Below are 19,598 nucleotides of genomic sequence, written 5' to 3'. Positions count from 1 at the left end.
ACACAAGGCAGCTGGGTAATTGCTAGCGATGATCTAGTGAACTCCCAGGTAATTGCACCTTACCTGGAGAGGTGTGTTGTCATGAGCGGTGTTTTAAAGGCAAAACTGTGAGGTGTATAAAGGACAGTCATTGACTCCATATGACAGCACTGAGTCATGACCAGGAAATTATCCCTTCTCCTTACCAAGAAAAATAACGCTTGATCTGTTTTCTTTCCTCTTGCTTTCTTAAAGAAGAGACACTCATGGTAAGACTTGTGCACCTGTCAGTCTGTGCCCCTTCCTTCTCTTCATACCCTTTAAACACTGTGGAGAAGTAGAGATGCTCTGCTTCAGGACACCTAGAAGTGTTCCAAAAATGGGTCTTGAAGGGAGGAAAGAGAAAGACAGACTCACTCACTGCCCCTGTGAAGGCCCAGCATAGACCCAACCTCTGTTATACACCAGGGAGTCCTCATAGCAGAGGGACCCTGGCAAAGCTCACTCACCAAAAGGCTTCAGCATAAGCTCAGATCTTCTCCATAGACACGAGCCCCAAGCAATCCTGGTTCCTAGGAGAGCAGACATCATTAACGAGGTTATTAAAGGGAGACATTAATTTTACTTTTAATGAATGTGGGATCTGTAGGAGCTTGCGCGGTCACTCGCTAGAGCCCCGTTGGCCCTTGGGCAAGATTTCCCAAGTCCCAGCCATCTCCATGTGCGTTTGGGCTCCTCAGGATATTACTCAGCGTGAGCGTACGTGGAGCTGGTAGTCCTTACCTAGCCCTTGCGTCTGGGGCTGTCTCCAGCTCTGCATCACCCCAACGCCTGCGGCCTCCAGCCTTGGCACTTTGTGTTTGTTCGCCCTGCATAGCCATCAGTGGAGAAGCCAAAATTGCTTTGCCCTCCCTGCTCATGGAGGAGAGGGCTGGAGACTCGATTCCTATAATTGCCACCCTCCCCTACCCCAGAAGGGAGTAATCCCCAAAGCAATGGTGACACTGGAGTCCTCTAATGCTTCTGGAGTCTTCAGCAGCAGGTCCTGGAGGGCTTTGGGAAAGATGCCATATGCATTATGTCTACTTTACAGCTGGGAGGGTGGAAGCAAAGCGTGGGGCAGAGCCTTGACACACACTGCCAGGAGGAGAGCAAATGGCAGGTTTAGGTAGGGGCTCTCCCAGCAGAGCCAAGGGGCTGATAGTGTTGCTCTCACCTCACCCAAGGGAGCAGCTCGTCAGGTGGGTCTGGTACTGGGAACACTCTGGTTGAGTGGCTCATTATCTGCTAGAGCCTTTTCGTTTTGCCTCGTGATTAAGAGACAAAGATGGGGAGGGTGTCTCTTCTCTCCATTTTAATGAGCTTTCCTCTCCCTGTGTAGTAAGAGAGAAAAATTGCAGCAAAACCAGCAAAACAATCTTCAGTACAAGATTGTTCCAGCGATGGGGAGAAAATAAGTAGTTTGTGGGCCCAGGACCACCCAGGAGAGGGGCTGCTCTTGGCCCAAAAATTATTTAAGGGGCTTAGCAAGTCAGGAGTGCTGATGGTAAAGCTGTGGCAGGGTTATCAATATATTATGAATTTTGGGCAACTGGACCAGATATTTCCAAGTACAGGCCGATACAAACAACAGTGCTGGTCCAGGTTGCTGTAGCTCCATCGACATGCCTGGAGCTGCTCTACTGCTACAGTTAGCGATGGGAAAAGTGGTTTAAGCTGTTTTCATCCCCTAGCCTGATCCAAGCACTTGCTCCTCCACCTTCTCCTTTGTTGGCACGAGCATTTCCCTGACTGGCTGATGCAGAGGCACCGATCTCGCAGAAAAAAATAACCATTCTCTCCCCTGGGTTTTTTCTACAGCTGGACCAGTCCTTGATCCAGTTCTCTGCACCAAGAGTAGTGCCAGCATGGCGGAGGGGGCAGCTCAGGCTGTCAGGCCACCACTCCCTACTTTAACCAGTCCAAAACATCAGCTAGGATGAGAGGTCATGGATGGATCCTTTCTATTCTCTTTCCTGTGGTGCTGTTAAGGGAAACACTTGCTGATCATGGTTTTACTAACCACTGCCAGATGTTTGAAATTATTTAGTTTAATCAGTGGTCCAGGACCACTCGGTCCAGTGGCTGTGACCACAGGAGTGCTGAACTGAAGCAAATCCCTTGAAATCTGCTCTCTGGTACCAAGATGAGCACCAGGCATCATGACACCATTTTTGAACCTGAAGGTAGTGAGGTACAGGCAAATATCAGAGCACGAGATTCAAAGGCAGGAGCTGCTAAGACAGGAGCTGCTAAGTGTTGATCCTGGCTCTACTGCTCACTCTTTTTGTCCCAATGCAAATTATTTAGCTTTTCTTTGCCCTGCTCCCCTTCCGTCCCCTTTCTGAAACCTTTGTCACATGAGGGTTGGACAGAAGCTTGCAAAACACCTGCTGAAGTGCTTTGAAGACGGAAAGCAGTATGCACAAATGATAAGTTGTATGGGCAATATAAACAAACCTGGCTATAGATCTCCCAGGCTAAATGAGGAAGGAGGAGGGGTTAACTGGTGGGTGGCACCCACCTCCTAATTACAAGGCTTGTCTCCGGATCCCTTCAGTGCAAAGCATCCTCTTGGCTGAAAAACAGCTGACACGGTCACACCTGAGCAGGGGTAGGGGAGGAAAAACTTGTCACACGAGTGAACCGGAGTGGCTGGAAATTTCCTTTGGGAGGAAGGGGGTGAGCGGTGGGTGCCAGCAGTGGGTTGGCGATGGTCTCCTGGACCACCTCCAGACCGACTGGTTCTGCTGTATCTCCTCTTGCTTCTTGTCTGGTGAGTTTTTCCAAGTGATTGCTATATGGTCTTGAGGGTCCCATAGGATCTAGGAAAGTCCTTCCTGTAGCTGCCGTTAGACTCGATTTATCCTCTCTGACACCTGATTTTGGGGAGGAACCTCTGGCATTTTAGTAGTCTGTTGGTCCCACACCAGTTTGTCAACTCAAAAAGCAGCACAGCCCTGAAGTGTAAGATTGAAGAAGTAAATTGTGGGTATGCTTTGCTTTCTGAACCTTTGCAGCGTTTCTGGGTCACACTTCTAACATGTCTTTGCAACAGCAGGAGTTAAAACCTGATGGTGCATGTGTATGTGCTAAGAAAAGTGAGATATCCACATAATCAGCTACTGTTGGGACGACAAGAAACACAGCAGATGCCGTGAGGGCTGACAGATCTTCTGAGATCGGCCCCAGCCAGGTGTCTTGGTCCTCTTCCACAACGCCTGTGGCTCTCTCCTCACTGCTGCATCTTGCATTTCACACGCGCTTATGACCTTGCCCTAAATCTAAGTTATTCTTGCAGGTGTAGCACCCTCTGAAAAGCACCTGGGATAGGTTTGCAGGTCTGGCCCCTTGTTTTGGCTGAGTACGGCAGCAGTTTTCTGCACAGGCAGGGAAGTGCAGGTTTAGCAGCCCGGGACCAGGGAAAGCAGTTGCAATTCATGCCTCTGCTTTTGATGCTTTGTAGCTTGGGGAAAAATCAGCCAGGACCAGTTGCGTGAAGACATGTAAGTACCTAAAAATTCAGGTTGATGTTTGCATGCTGTTTATTTTGCTTTTAAGCTGGCTCTGAGAATTTTGTTCCCCACTTGGGAAATAGGAAGAAGTATCTTTTCTCCCTCCTTTTATTAGTCTTCTCCAGCCTGAAAGCTTCTGGGGTGGGAGATGTCCCTCTATGTCTGTGAGTGCATGTTGCAGGCCCTGATCTCAGCTGGAGACTTGTACTGTATCACACAAAACCAGTTCTGGAGCTGAGCAGCCCGAGATGTTCGTTAAGCCTTGCAGAGCTGCATGTAGTGGAGTTTTTCCCCGCTGAGTGTTTGATTCCCACAGCGCTATGGGGAGACGGGGATATCTGCACCACCTGGGTGTTCCTCCATCACTCGCCAGGGCCAAGCAGCACCCCTTCCCAACCGGTGCTTCCGCTTGGAGACACCTGAGGGATGCCAAATTTATCTGCTGCCTAGTTTCTCTCCTAGTCTGCGTGTAACAGCCTGGGAGATTATTGCCCCCACCCGTCCCACTTGCCAGACAGATGTTGGAGATGGTGATGGATATATCTGCTCTCGGATTAAAAAGCTGTTTAAAATGCATCCCAAGCCAGCTGTGGCTCTCTGCCCTGTTAGCTTTCAAGCACTCTCTTGAAGAAATCCTCTTTTTTTAACTCAGCCCTACCCTTTCCTACAGTCTTCTCCTGCTGTTTTCTGCCTGGCAAAGCCCCAGCAGCAGCCCCGGAGCAACGTGGCACGTGTAGTGGAAACAACTTTGGCTGACTGGGATGCTTTTGCAGGGAGCCCAGGTGCTGCACATAGTACAGTGGGAAGGAGAAGACGCCTCCAGATGGAAGTTAGAGATCTCCTCCTCCTCCCTTTTTTCTCCTGGATCCGACAATTCAGTGGTTGTGTCAGCATAACTCGGCGGCGTGGGGTAGGGAGGAGCTGGAGCCTCCATAGCATCAAGCAAAAGCCTCACTTTGCTCTCAGTTGCCTGTTGCAGGCACCTATTTATGTCTCCTGGTTATAGATGGAGAAAATGAGCTGCATGGGGAGGACACCATAGGACAATTCCTTCAGGGGGAGGGTGGATGCTTTCTCCTCTGCATTGGACATTTGTATACCAGCTTGCCCTGCCCCGATGTCTCTGCATGGGCAAGCTCTCCCTTGGCATGGATTTTCCTGCCTTTCCCCAGGGACCCTGAGAGCTAACCATCCCTGGGCTGCTTTCCAGGGCTTTTCATCCTGCCAGAGACTGTAACAGCATGGGCTGTGGTGCGGGTCTCATTCCTTCCCTGGGTTTGCCCTGCGACAGCGGCAACAAGGATGTGCTGGTCCCTGCAGTCAAACTAAAGGCTGGTAGGCTGCCCTTTTGCCTAGGTAGATTTAAAAGTCTATGAGCAACAATGCTCAAAAAAAATACCTCCTCCCTTGGTAGGACATCTGGGTAAGAAATTCTGGCTCAGAGCTGATGTTGCGTTGGGACAGGAATGCTGGGATGACAGCGTTAATGGGAGATGGCTGTGCCTGTGTTACTCATGGTGGTGGAGGGGAAATCCTTAACCTGGAAAAGGAACATATAAATTATATGTGGTCAATACATAGATAAAGCATTACTTCTACCAGCACTGTAAATTAAGCCATTTCTCCCCACCTCCTCCCAGATTTTACCAGCCTAAACTGGAATTTTCTGTGCAAATTTTTTTTCCCTACTAAGACTTGAAGGAACTGTATTTTCAAGCAGCTAGTGACTTCTTTTTTCTAAAAATCTCGATTTTCCCCTGAAGTCAGCTCAGAACACCTGTCTCTTGGAAAACCAGGCCCCTTTAAGATGTCTCAGGCTGCTTTGAATCACTAATTGCTTCTGAATAGGCAGGCCAAAAGTTTTATCACTTCAAACTCCCATAGCAATGCAAATCTATACAGCTGAGAAGCCTCTTTCCATGCATGGGGGTGATGGGTGTAGATAAGGATTAAAAATGGAAACAAATTCAGCCGGGGGGGGGTCCTCTTTGTTCCTCCCTGCCATCAGTGGGGTTGCCAGGGCTACATTTGTTCCCCTGCATCTTTTTTGGATGGGATCCAGAGCCCCTTGAATGCAAAGGCAAGAGGTACAGTGGCTGGAGAGAGCTGGATGAGGTCCTAGGTACATACATATTTCATTGCCCATGCCAGGCTCTGTATTGTCTTCTCTCTCTGGTTTCACAAAGGTGCTGTTTTCTAAAACTCCCCCTTGTTGAAGGCGATGCGCTCCAGGCTTCGTCCAGTCTAAAGTTTCTGGCTGTTCAGTTGTTTTCCACTTTCTCTGAATGCCAGCCAGGCATATTTCCCATGCCTGGTGGGAAAAGGGGCGATGCTTGGTAAGAAAAGCAGGACCCACCAGAGAGCCATTTGGAGGTGCCAACATCTGCCATGGCATGTCCTTCTCAGGGCTGTTGCGTGTGTTTTGGAGCTATGCTGGTTCATGCAAAGTGCGGGAGGTGAGCAGCACTTTGCAGAGCCTCATCGGTGGTAGGTTGCCCCTGACTTTAACTAACACACAGCCTGAAGGCAAATCTTGACTATTAAGAGGTGGAAAATCTCAGTGAGCAAGGGCATCCTAAATCCTCCTTTTTGCTTAGATCGCCTGTTATTAGAGCTGCCTGCCATGTGCTGAGTACGGCTGCACTCAGAAATTGCCAAGAGATCAGCATTATAGAAGCAAAAGCCAATTTACTGACTTTCCAATAGAAAGGAAGATACATGCTGAATGTGCATCTGTTGGATGATATTTCTATTTCAGGCGTGCTGCTAACATACAAACGAAAAAGCAACTTTGTTTGCATGATTCATGTAGTTACTAGAAAACCTTGGGTTAAGAATACAGCAATACTTTGTAGGCATCAGGTACTATTTATTCTTAGCATAGTAGGTAATAAAATCTGTTTTCTCTCTGGCTTTCCAAGTGAATTCCAGTTGGCTGAGATACATTACCTAACCTACTCAAGTACTCTGGACATGGAGAGCAAATAAAGTATCCTGACAAATAATATCTTCATGTAAAAATCAATAGCTAATAAAAAATTTGTCCCTTGTGGATAATAACAATTTATCTTCAAAATTAAAAGAAAAACTGCAAAATTTCATCAAGGAGGAAAAAAATAATCTCTGCTCCTCTTTATTTAGGCATTATTCTTTCTGTGCTGCATATAGGACCCACTTAGGACTTGAAATAACTAAGGATAACTATTGTTAACCTGCAGGGGTTTAAGTCTTTAGTGATGGGTTCCAATCCAGGTGTAACTATCTTGCTGAACTGGGGTCTTCATGCATAACCCTGGTCTTCCTAGCTGGGGGCGGGGGGAGATGTTTTTGAGCATAAAAATAATACAGGACAATTAGAAACTAGAGAACTTGCCTGTCCTTCACAGGCTTGTGTCTAGTGGTGGTCTTGGATGTCCAAGTCAGTACTGCCAAAGCAATTTGGGCTCAGGACCTTCCTTGTTTCTGCCCGAGGTCCCCACTTGGGTACTGCCAAGGCACAGAGCTGGTGCAGAACTGTGCTGTGCTCTGACGCCTGGCACGAGCAACCACAGCAGAGCGAGGCCATGGGGGAGGACCTCTGGTTTTGGTGGTGTGAGAGGACTGCGAGGCTGGAGATGTGGGGCTGGCTGAGAGTGCAGGCTGGCAGGTTGCTTCTGAGGCACTGTGTTGGAAAAGCAATTTGGGACCAATGGGAATGGCATGGGTAGAGAGCAGGAAAAAGGTGTCCTGAAGGGTGGAAGCTGTGCTCCTCCCCAGGCTCGGGTGCCCTCCCAATGCGAAACTGGAAGCCCAGGCAGGGAAGGAGGCAGAAAGGCTGCCGCAAGAACTGGAAAAACCTGCTCATACCAGCCTGGGATTCACATTACTCACACTGGTTTAAAACAGGTCATGTTTGCTTTGGTTTCAAGGCAGAGGTGGCCAAACTGCCTAAAGACTGTTTTCAGCCCAGCTTAGATCAGGTCCGAGCTCCCACATGCCTGTTTGCTGTGTCACTGCCCCCGTGCTCTCCTACCCCACAGCGAGTACAAGGTCTTACTGAGGGTTTAAGTCTTTCTAAGGAAAGGCTGGGCTAGGGGCATGCACATGGGCATGTTCACCAGCCCATCTGAGGGGTGGTAACCATAAGCAGTGGGTTTGCATCCGGGCGCTCACACCTCCTGACCTGCGACAGGCTTTGAAGAAGCTCAGCCAGCAAGTTTGCTGGTTAAAGCTGGACGGGAGTCGTCTTCTGGGGATGCTCCCCATTGCAAAGGAAGAATCTTCTGCCTTCCCCCAGTGCCATTGCAGATGAGAAGCTTGTGGCAGTGGTGCAAGTTGAAGCTGCCTTGCTGCAGGTCTCATCCGCGCTAGCACCGGGGCTGGCTGCACCACGCTTCTCCTTCCCACCAGAAGCTGGGCCAGATGGGTCAGCCCCATATGATTCAATGGGTTATTACAGTCAACTGAGTGTGAGTAGCAGGGGTGAACCATGCTTTTGTTGGGAAGAAGGAGGAAAAAAGAAGCTAACAGAGTTAGAAATCAGATTGTCTGAGGCTAATGGCTGTATCTGTTTATTAGGCAGCAATAACAATAATTTACCTTTGAATTGCAATAATTCATCATAATGCTTTGCACCTACCTCATGAATCCTCGCTGCTTATCTCACCCCTCTTGTTCGGGGATCTGAAAGCGCTTCATAAACATTAATTAATTAATTCCTCCACACTCCTGCAAGTAAAGTAAACATTATCCCCATTTTGCAGCTAGGGAAGCTGAGCTCACCTAAGGAGATAATAACCGAGCAGGGATGCAGGAGCCCAGAGAGCAGGTCCCTACCCCAGCTTCTACCACAAGCACCTTTCTGCAGAGGGCTCTGCACCATGGGTGTTGGGGGCATAATCCAGGCTAATTCAGACCCTCAGCCATGCACGTTTCTGTGCTACCACCATTTTCAGACGGCAGGAAAGGTGTAAAAAGGGTGAGGGCTGCTCCTGCCTTGGAGTTGCCTGCAACATCGGTGCTCATCACTATCTCACCACCTTTAAGTCTCCACCACGGGGGACCAGGCACCTGCCAGTGTGAAGCACCTGTCATTATTCACAGTAGGACTCTCCCTTTTTTAATGAGTATGTTAATGACCCTAATCTGTTGGTGTGAATGTGGTTAATCCCACAGCTCTAGGGACTGGCAGTTCAGAAACTTTTCCTCTCCGCCTCCTTACACCTTGCTTTGCATCCTAACCTAATGCTCCTGCACCGGGATGAGCTGGTGGGTCTTGTGCAAAGCAGAAGGCACCAACCCCTGTCCTGGCTTAGAAATTGGGCTGCTGCGAGTAATAGGATACAACAGTAACGAATCAGGCCATCCATCTCCAACCTCTTAGGTTGGGGATGTGACACGCATAGTGCCATCCCAAAACAAGATGCTTGAAGTTAAACCTGTGCTCAAGCGCTTTGTTGGATCTTGATCCTTGAGGAAGAGGGAGTCTGGCACCGTGGATGCAGTGTGTGACAAAGATGTAAATTAAGGGGAGGATGTCCTCTGAAAATAATGAGCCTTGGCAGCAGAGGGGAGGACAAGACACTGAAGGTCCGTGCGAGGCCAGCAGTAGCCTACTGAGAGGGGGGGTTATAGTTTATTTTCAGAAATCAACAGTTGACTTTTGGAAGCCAAATGGATGCCAGCATTGGAGCAGGATGAGGGTCATGTTTCGTAGACAAGTCACAGTGGATTAAATGTAAATGAATCTGCAGCTTGATGGACATATGGGACCAGTGCCGGGAACCCCAGCTTCTGGTGGGGGATGGATTAGTAACGGGTACTGGTGTGTTTGCAGTCAGGGAGGGAATGAATTGCAAGGCAGGGAGGTTTCCAGCATTGCACTGCCTGTAGCACCGCAAAAGACATCTCCGGGCTCAAAGAAGAGAGGTCAAGCCTAGATAAACACCAGCTTGGTCCCCCATCAGAGAATCACTGAGGCATGAAGAAAAACTTTAACAGCTGCAATGCTGCTTTTGAACCTCCTAGTTAAAAGGGAGGGTCAGGAGGTCAAAACTTTCAATGCCTCTGGGAAGGAGAGAACTTTTCCCGGTAAGCCTTTGAAAAACCCGAACTAAATTAGCATGACCACACTGCTAAATGCTTGGGAAACCCGGACGGCTCGGGTCACAGGCTCCCCCAGCAGCAGAGTGGCAAAAAGCTGTTGCATTCCCATAATCAACAGCCATAATTAATGGGGCTATTTCCTAGGTGAAAGGCAGATCTTGAGACTCCTACCCAGCACCTGGATGGGAAATAAAAGCTTGCGGGATGTGCCCTGGGCATCCTTTCTCCTCCCAACACCATTGCCCTTTCCCCTTTCTATTTTTCCCTGTCCATTTTCTCTCTCTTCACTTCCATCCACTGTTTTTTCGGCTGTTTCTTGCTCCCCTGTTTCCAGTGTCACATGGCTCAACTTGCTGTTGAAGGGGGGAATGGTGATGAAGCTGTAACGACCCAGCCATATTCTCTCCTGGGGACGCTGGATGGGAACCCAGGAGCTCCAACCTAATTACATCCCTTTTTTTCTACTTTTTATTGCAAAAGGGGTAAGCAAGAGCCCTGCTCCGCATTTTGAGTTATTCACTTCCACTTTGAAGGTAGATTTTGCTGGTTTAGACCTTTTGCAAGAGCTGTTCTAGCAAAGAAGATGCAACGCAGGTTTCTGGAGGATGTAGGGACCCAAGATTTCTGGCTCTGACCCCATCGTGGGTTTTACAATGCTGCCTTTCCACTTGGCTCCCATTCATCTGCACCGTGAGTTTCCTGGGCACCACTTTTCACAAGACCTTTTGCAGGTCATCTACCTTCACATCTCCCACCACCGCAGATGTGGAAAGCAGATAGGCACATGCAGACATTGCAGCTGCTGTTCGTGTTTTCGGAAAAGTGCTGTATGCCTACGAGGTGCAATCCAAATACATAAGAAGACCAATGTAGCCAAAAAGTTTACTGCCTAGGGCTGCAATCCTGCAGGCTGCTGTTGAGCATCCCCATTCCTATTGCAGCCACAGGAGACAAGTGCTCAGCAACTTTTGCAGGCTTGCTGAAGAAGCAGAATGAATACTTCATTGAATAAAGCAGGAGGACAGGAAATAGATCAAGTTTCAGAGGCCAGAAGGCCTTCCCTTGAAGGAGAACAGCTAGTCTTCCCACCAGACCAAGGTCTTCCTACCAGACCAAGGTCTCTCCTTCCTGCAAGCCCTAACCCAAGCAGGGCTGCGGGTGGGAATGGCGGGGTGCGGTCCGTGGTATGCTGGCAGTCAGCTGCAGTGGTTCTGCAGTGCTGAGCCCCAATTCGGCTCTCCTGTAATGCTGCAGCATCTTTTCTTTCCCATGTCTCTTGTTGTCCTAGAAACAGAGGAGAAAATTCTTCTAGACAAGCCCTTTTGTTACACTCGAGGCAGCATCTTCTGTCTCTTAGCAAAACAGTGTATGGTTGCATAATAAAACACTTGCCAGAAAAATAACAGTGGGTTCAAAACCTTCCAAAGAAACCTGGAAACACTTCACACCCTCAAAACTTTCCCAAAGTCCTAAGAGTGCTGAAAGGGACAATAGGCACTTCCCAACCCTGCTACAAGTATATGCTGAGCAACAGGAGGCAGTACTCCTGTATGTATATAAAAAATGTGTATTTTTATCTATATTTATATATTTGTAATTTTATATATTATTTATGTATTTTTTTAAAAATATATATACATGGGTCCTCACTTTCTGGCTTTGAATTACAGCTCTTGAGGTAGGGGGGGGTCTGCTGGAAGAGAAAGTCAACGTGCCATATGATACCGGCCACTTTCCTCTCCTGGTGCCAGGGCTCACCTGGAAATGCTGGGATTTTGGAGGCAGTTGTCTTTATTTGAGAGGGAAGCTTGTCTTCTGGGGGAAACGTGCCCTTCTGTGTGGGGAGCCAGGCAAGGGATGCACTGGGTAATTTCTCTGTGGCACATGAGATGTCGTGGCTGTGACAGGAAAGGATGGTGACTGACAAATTTCCTGAGGCTCACAGGGTCTGGAGGTGCATTCCCAAGGTCTCAAGGAGTCCACAGCAAGGGGAGAAGGAGAGGAAAGCACCATGGGGACCATGCAGCCCTTGTCCCCCAGGAGGAAGGGGACTGCAGCTCCTGCCTCCGGCAGTGCCTGGTGGGAGATGGTGAAATAACAGATGATCTTCAGGCCAGCAAGAAGGTTTGATAACCATGATGCTGACCGCATCCAGCTCCTGTGGAGACCAGTGGATGTGGGGCACCTCTGAAAATCTGACTTCTCACTCCTTCCTTTTGGAGATGGGCCTGAAAAAGAAACTTTCCTCTACTCTCCCCTCCCAACAACAGCTCAGAGGGTTTTGGCTTTCATCACAAAGCCAAAACCCAACAGTTCTACAGATTCCCGTGCTTCAAATACCTATTTTCCCCATGCTGACCATGCAGTGCCATATTGTAGCATGGGCTAACACTGCTGTGCTTGAGCTGGCTTGGGTGGCTGTCTCAGTGGAGATGTGCTCTGTTAAGAGAGGCTATAGCTGGTCACCAAATGATGACCTACTGCTAGCACACGGTACCTTTGTACTCATGAGGGGGTTTTTTGTGCAAATATATTCTGTATCTTAAGAAGCCTCAGAGCAAGGAGTCTTCTTGTTGCACTCCTGAGCACATCAGCAAGACAGCATCATCTTCTTTGGGGAAACTCAGATAGGGTTACTATCTTATCTGCAATAAGGAGGTTTCTGGAGAGACCGAAGGATCTGCTTGGTTATAATTCAACCGCTAAAGATGCTGGGATAGCTCCGCTCTCCTCCCGAAAGCAGCTTGGCTGCTCAGTGTACAACAAGCATGCTACTTCTCAAAGCTTTAAGACACATCTTTAGAAAACCCAGCGAGGCACCAGTGAGCACAAACCCAGAAATCAGTTTGGTTGCTATTCCTGGGTCAGTCCCCAAAGATGGCCTTGGCACCAGAGGAGCTTCTGAGCTTCGGGAATAAATCTGGAGGTGGGCTGAGACACTGCAAGGGTTGGAGGAGGTGGTCCATGAGTAGCCAGTCTGGAAGAGCTCACCAGTATGAAACTATCCCCTGGACACTTTCATCCACCTCAGTTGATGGAAGGTATGGAGAACTCTTTGTAGGGTGGAGGATCAAGGGATCATGCAGACATGCGCATGCAGAGTTAGAAGTTTATTTATTTTTCACAGCAATAGCTTTATCTTTACAAGTGAAAAGAGATTTCCAATCTTTTTATAAGCTGCTAAATGTAGAAAGATTTAAAACTCAAAATCTTTTTATTAAAAGAAAGACATCCGTCCTCACTAGTGGCAAATGAACCTCTGCTCTGTTTGTGTCTGATTAGGATCTCAGAAGAGTATCCAAGCAATAAATAAGATATGTATCTCCTGAGAACAGCTTTTGTTGTTTTCTTATATAGATCTTTGTTCCTCCTGCGCTGTAAGGTCTCCACAGGGCATGGCCCGTGTTACGGAGTGCCAGATGTATTACCTGATGAGGTCCACATGAGATGGGGATTTTTCTGACTATAAGCAAAAATTAATGCATATTTCATGATGGAGGAGCAGCCCTGAGGTCCATTTTAGAGCAGCCATCTCAGGACCCATGGTCTGATGGGTGGGTTATCCTTTCTTATGAGTGGTAGGACATTTCACAAGAGCTTCTGGATAAAGAAATATAAAGGTAACTGTGTGTCCGCCCCACTGCAGGAGATGCTTGGCACTGGGGTTGCACCAGCACGGGCATGGCTGGAGCATCCTTGCTGGTGGAGACCGCCAGGATGGGATGATGAGGCTGATGCCACCACAGCCATCCTCATTATTTGGCGGGCCATGGAGGAAGGGCATCAGCATGCAAGGCGGGGGGAGCTTTTGGGTGGGTTTTTTGGGAGCTAAGATGGGAAAAGCAGGCGGAGGGAGGAGGTGAGGAGTTTCCAAAGCCTCCGGCACAGCAGCAGGCACCTGCTTCTTCCTAAACCGGCTGAACCTGTCTCCCTCCCGTCGTCTCTCTGCGGTTTTAGGGCGTTCAAAGCCCTAAAACGGAAGGGCACGGGGCGCGGGGGCTGTGCCCGCTGCCTGGGCCAGGCCAAGCTCTTCCTCTCTGAAAAGGGGTTGTTTCCTCCATCCCGCCTGGGGACCTGACAGGGCAGGTGGAGGTCTGGGCCCTGCCATCAGACGGGCACTGGCTTTTAGGTACGGCTGAGCGCTTCCAGCCAGGAATGAGCCCGCCTGCACGCCCCGTGGGGCCGGGAGCCGGGGATAGAGAAATACAGTGTGGTTTCAGTTGTTTTTTTTTTAAAAAAGGAGAATTTAAGTCTTCTTTTAAAAAACATGATAATGATTTAAGACTTTTTTTAAAAAGATAATTTAAGACCTTTTTTTAAAATAAAAGGAGAATTTAATACTTTTTTAAAAAGTATTTTTTTAAAGAGTGGGTTTTTTTAAAAGGAGAATTTCAGACTGGAAAAAAAAGGAGCATTTAAGAGGTCTTTTTTTAAAAAAAAACAAACAGGAGAATTTAAGACTTTTTTTAAAGGAGAATTTTAAACTTCTTTTTTTTAAAAGGAGAATTTAAGACTTTTCTTAAAAAGAATTTAAGTTTCTTTGAAAAAAGAATTTAAGATTTTTTTGAAAAAAGAAGAATTTTCTACTTTTTTTAAAAAAAAACAAGGCGACTGTAAGACACTGGGGCGCTCGGCGCGGGGGGGAGGGGCGGCGCTCACCTGGCCCGGGGGCGGGGCTGGCGGGGGCGGGGCTGGCGGGGGGCGTGGCGGCGGGAGGGGGCGTGGCGGTGGGGCTGCAGGTCGCCGCGGCTCCGCGCTGCGGAGCGGAGTGGCCGCCGCCGGGGAGAGGAGCTGGAGCCGGAGCCGGGCCGGCGGCAGGTGAGTGCGTGCGTGCGGGTGTGGTGGGGCCGGGCCTCCTGGCGAGGGGCCGCCGCCGCTTTGCAGCACGGGGGCGCGGCGCGGCCCTGCCCGCAGCCGGGCCGGCACCCCCGGGAGTTGCTCCGGGGAGGGTGGCTGCTGCTGCGGCGGCGGCGGGGCCGCTGGCCTCGGGTCTCCCCGGAGTGAGCCGCCCCTGGGGCAGCCGGCGCCTCGCCTGCCTGGCAGGGCCCACCGGCAGCGGAGGATAACCCCATTATTTTGGGGCTGCAAAGTGCAATGACTCGCCTGGGTGTATGGAGTGGGGCAGGGATGGTGAGGAGGTGACTTGGGGGCAGAGTGCCTGCAGAAATCCCAAATCCCTTAACGAGAGCCCAGGCTGGGATGACTGGGAGCAGCTTTTGGCACTGGCAAGACCCTGAGCCCCTTTGCCACCTGCCCGGTGCCGTGCTGGTTGTGTCCTGTTTGGCTGAGCACTGGGTGTCTTTGCCTCCCACCTGCCTGGGGCAGCGAGAGCTGGCACTGGCATCCCCAGCAGCTCCTGCCACCATCATGGCCCAACCAAGCCCCACTCAAAGGAGCAGCATCGTGGTCCCACTTAGCACTGAAAACACTGGCCAGAGCCCATGGCGGAGGAGCAGCCGAGGTTAGCATGGGGTCTCAGCTACCCATACCAGGAGCCTCCCCTCGCAGTCTGCATCCATGGGGCAAAGCTGTCCATCCTTCCTCCCTTCAGAGATGTCTCTGGCTCCTGAGGAGAGGGGTTAAATTCCTCGATAAGAGCCTGGCTCCTCGCTGCATACTTCTGATGCCTTCTGTGAACTCTGCCGGCAGGTTGTTTCGTAACTCTGCTTGTGGCCTGCTGTGAGTGGGAGAACAAACTCCTCTCCCTGGCTTTTCCCTGCCCTGCGACAGCACTTTGTAATTGCACGTTAAAAACCCAAATGTGGGTTTGAGGGTGGTCTTGCACAGAGGAAGGGGTCATGGCCATGCACCTCTCACTCAAACAGAGCAGCTGCCTCCGGCACAGCCCCTGGCACTCCCCTTGGGATGGCTGATTTGAGGAGAAATTAGGAAGAGGCAGGTGGAAATGGGTGAGAAATGATCCGAAGAGGTGAGATGGGAATTTTGGCTGCTCCTCGCAGTAAGCCAGGGCCAGCTCCCAGGGATGCTGGTACTAACGGCGTGCTTGCGGGCCCTGGTTACGTGCTCTGCCGAGACTTGCCAGGCAGGCGCTGGGCCCCGGGAACGTGTGGCAGCACGAACGCCAGAGCTCAGCCATCAAATGACAAGGCGCTGGATCTGGCCGGGATGGGGCAGCGATGCTACACGCACCCATCCGCTTTCCTCGCGGGGTAGCTGTGTGGGGTCACGCTTGTCATGCAGCAAGAATTGCAGCTCTTCTTAGGGAGAAGAGAGCAAATGTGTGTGTATCTGCACTGTATCCGCAGTGGTTATGAGCAGGAAGCGTATCCGAACGCTGCTTGCCCTCCTTGCTGGGCAGTGCTGGTGGAATCTGCTCGGGAAGGGGGGATGCTCTTACCTTCTGCTGGTGCTGCTGGAATGCCAGGAATCCTCCCGCATCCCAGTTATCTGCTGGGTATGGCGCCTGGCCTCCCTCTCAGCATAGCTCTGCTGGCTTCCCCCGCCCTCTTTAAAGAAATAGCATGGAAATTGAGAAGCACCCCCAAGTGCATACAACTTCCTAAAGCCTTTCTTCCAACTCTTCGTAGAAAGCTGCGAGGCCAGGGAGTGTGGCTTGCAGCGCCTGCGGGTGCCCGGCACCCCGCGGTATTGAGCACTGCGGGTCCAGGGGTCCTGCACTCTGAAATTTCCTAGCAAAGGGATGCCGGTTGCTCTAAAAAATAAAACTCTCTGCAAATGAGCGCGAGAGATGTGGGAGTTAGCTTTATGCAGGGCTTGAAGGGGGGGACCTGAGCAACAGTCTGACCCTGAGATAATAAAACATCTTAAGAACTAAGTCTGATTTATTTTAAATTCTTTTTTTTTTCCTTGTGCTTAAGAAAAGCGAGTTATGGCTGCACTCAGGCGCTTGGTAGCTTTGGATACCCGCAGGCCCCAGCAAGCGTGTTGGGGAGCTTGCCAGGCTTGACCAAACCTTTTGGCAGCAGGTGGTGGCTGGCCGAAGCGGTGCGGCAATGGCCAGTCTGAATCATCCCAGGGTGCTCCCTTCCCTGCTCTTTAAAATACAGCTTGACCAAAAAAGGTAGCGTGGTGTAATTGCTGAAGATACAGGGATTTACTGTGCCCAGGCAAATAGAGGAGCTTCTGTGCCAAAGTATTTTGGGGACTCGATATAAAATGGGTTTGGGTGGGAGCTGGTCTGCTCCAGCAATGTGTGTGTTGTCCACCTCCATAGTGGAGACATGTTGTGGTTGCCTTCACCGTCACCACGTGCTGCAGAGAAATGTTGCCTGAGTGCATCTGCTAGAGTCCCCACTGGTTCATCTCATCCATGTTTTTCAACGTCTCTCTGCCCTGTCCTGTTTGTGTCTTCTGCTATGGGAAAAACCTCCAGTGGTGGCTTGGAAGTGACCCAAGCCCACGTTCTGCTGTTCCCCCATGTGCCGGGGGGGGTGATGCTTTGGAACCAAATCCAGACAAGGGGTTGATCCTCCCTGGCTGGGAGGCTGTGGTGTGCCTGCCAAGGCTTCAGAGGAGAGTATTTCCTCGCGTTGTGCGATGTCGGGTGCTGTGGTGAGCTAGGAAGAAGTCTAGGTGCTGCTTGACGATAGGTTGCTCTGTGCCTGAGTTTAAATAAAGGTGTGAGGGACGTTTTAAGTATTAGCTCTGTGTATGCGTTGTGTTTTAAGAGCATCTTTTTAAGGGACGTTCCTCAATCTGTCCCAACTTGTCTATGCCCTTGTAAACCTGTGTAGTCAAATTAAGGCATAAGCGTGTCTCCACGGAAGGTTTTTAACAAAATCCTATTATTGTAAATGATTGCTAACAATTTTATGTCCTTCCATTTTTCAGATGCCAAGTTCATGAGCTTCTAAAAGCAGCCGATTATCTGGCTTTTTGTGGACTGGAGTCAGCACTTTCTTGAGGGCTGGGGTGCTTCCAGCTGCCCCGGGCTAGTCATCTAGAATAACTCTTTGCTTCAAAACAAAGAGGGGGAAGGAAAAAAAAAAGTAACACTTCTTACCTGAAGACAAGGGTGGATCAGCCCTGAGCTGGAAACTTTGGGGGCAGTTGAGCACTACCTGAATTTGGGAAGGCTTCCTCTGCTGCTTCGTAACCCTGCTGCAGCGCAGGACCTGCTGGAGCTCTTGGTCTTAGGAGCCACATGCTCAAACCTCCCTATGTCCCCCCAAGTGCCTCCCACATAACTGGGAGGACTAGCGATGGGACGCCGCAGTGCTCTCAACAGCATTTTGGGGTCCAGCGTCCCCCATGGAGGTCCCTTATGATGTTAGACCTAGCACTGTGCTCTTGGGCATGGGGACTTTGGAGGCACCTATAGCATCCTATAGGAGAGTAGCTGGGTCAGCAGAGAAGCCTGGCAAGCAGCAGCCTCCCCTTTGCTCCCTGCTTTTCCTGCCAGCCTGGGGAAGCCTTGGCAAGGGGTGGGAGCACCCAGCTGGTGTTGTGAAGCTGCCCAGCTGAGGGATCGTGGGGAGAGCATTTTTTTAGGGTTCTTGCTGGTTTAATGATTCCTGCTGGGAATATTGCTTTCCCTGGGAGGCACAAGTGCACAGCAGGGAGCTGGTCTCTGCCTCTGGATGCTTGCCTGAGGCAGCTGGTGGTGTGCAGGGGGTTGGATGAACACCACAGACATCTTTAGGTAAGAATAAAGATGGGTTGGGTTTTTTGGAGGCTTTGTGGTTGCTGTTTTCACTTGCTGATTTTTATTTATTATCTTTTCCGATTTCTGGCGATGCTTGGAGGTGGCAGTGTCCCTTTCTTCAAAGAGCCAAACATACTCACAGTGGGAAGGCTGGGTGGGCCAGGCGATGGGCTTTTTACCTTTTCGTATGTCGTGATCGGTGCTGGCTGGTTCCTGCAACGTGAACACACACACACACACACACCCCGCTTCTCTGAGGGACAACTTGAGCTTAATTAATAGTCAGAAAGCAGCTCATGATCTCCCTGGGCTCTTGACCAGTATGCCCAGGTCTTTGCTTAATGGTTTGTGCCTGTAGAAAGTCAGGTGTTTCCCAGGCTTGCTCTGAAGAAGCCTCTCCTTCCTCTCTTCCCTGCCCTGATTCCTCTGGGACGGGGCTTTCTCAGGGCAGCTCGTCAAGTCCTTGGGGTCCCATCCCAAAGAGGAGGCTCTTCAAGGCTTTCCCAGGGCTAACCCAGCCTGGGCACCAGGTTGTACCACGACATACCTGGTCCAAGGTATTCCTACCTGCCCCACCATCGGTGGGGGGAAAAAAGCTGTATCTGCACAGGGATTTGTACCATGGAAAGGATTCCTGTAGGGTTTTGGTTTTTGGTTGTGTTTTTTTTTTTTTTTAAAAAGTCCTTTTCTATTGCTCTTTCTAGTCTTTTAAAAGTCTTACAAACTCAGCATCTTATGCTGCGAAAGGATGTTTGCTCTCCCACTCTGGTGGGGAAATATCCCTGGGACCCAGGAGTGGATGTGTTAGAAACAACATCGCTTTGCATCTTTGAGATGGGACTAATTGTCCCTCAAATTTACTTCGCCTCAAGTAATTTTTGGAGTGTTCTAATGCGGTTTGAGGATTGTCTAGGCTGCGATGTTGGACTTGGTGCTGTCCTCTTTGAATTCATTCGGCTTTTTAATGATCTGCTGGGAGTATAAAGAAGTTGGGGTAGGAGGCTCAAAAGGCTGAGTTTCCCCAAAGTGACCCCAGGTGAGCATGAGTTGCATGAGGATTAAGCTCCTAAATGCTTCTGAAAAACAAAGATATTTTTATTGCATTTCCCTCTCCATGCAGGCGGGAGGGCCGGTGTGGTCCCCAGCACCAGTTCCCATCCCATGTTGGCCCTTTGGGTATCACTGAGTGCCAGTGGAGCCTTGACCCCTAGCGTTTGGAAGGAGGATGCCTATGTGTGGAGCGGGAGATAGAGCCCTTCGCTGGCATCAAAACCCCTTTAGCCAGAGGTTTGCTGCCTCCCAGCAAGGCGGTTTCGGGGATTAAAGTTGGTCATGCAGCCATGATCTCCATTGTT

The 19,598-nt window shown here is 50.0% G+C and overlaps 1 protein-coding gene across 3 annotated transcripts in view; it reads left to right on the top strand.

Annotated features, from left to right (window-relative positions):
• The window catches only part of RASSF7 (Ras association domain family member 7), a 35,959-nt gene that overhangs the window by 2,642 nt on the left and 13,719 nt on the right, over nucleotides 1–19,598 (top strand). For 2 of the 3 annotated variants that reach the window (XM_076344275.1, XM_076344271.1), the window contains exon 1: nucleotides 14,378–14,435. The exons of the other annotated variant lie outside the window; for it this stretch is intronic. The gene's annotated coding sequence lies outside the window, so the exon portion shown is untranslated. Of the gene's footprint in view, nucleotides 1–14,377; nucleotides 14,436–19,598 lie in introns of those variants that run through there. 3 annotated transcript variants of the gene reach the window in all.

Source organism: Aptenodytes patagonicus, chromosome 7 (genome assembly GCF_965638725.1).
Source record: "Aptenodytes patagonicus chromosome 7, bAptPat1.pri.cur, whole genome shotgun sequence".
Classification (NCBI taxonomy): domain Eukaryota; kingdom Metazoa; phylum Chordata; class Aves; order Sphenisciformes; family Spheniscidae; genus Aptenodytes; species Aptenodytes patagonicus.
This window is presented reverse-complemented; position numbering and strand designations above follow the sequence as displayed.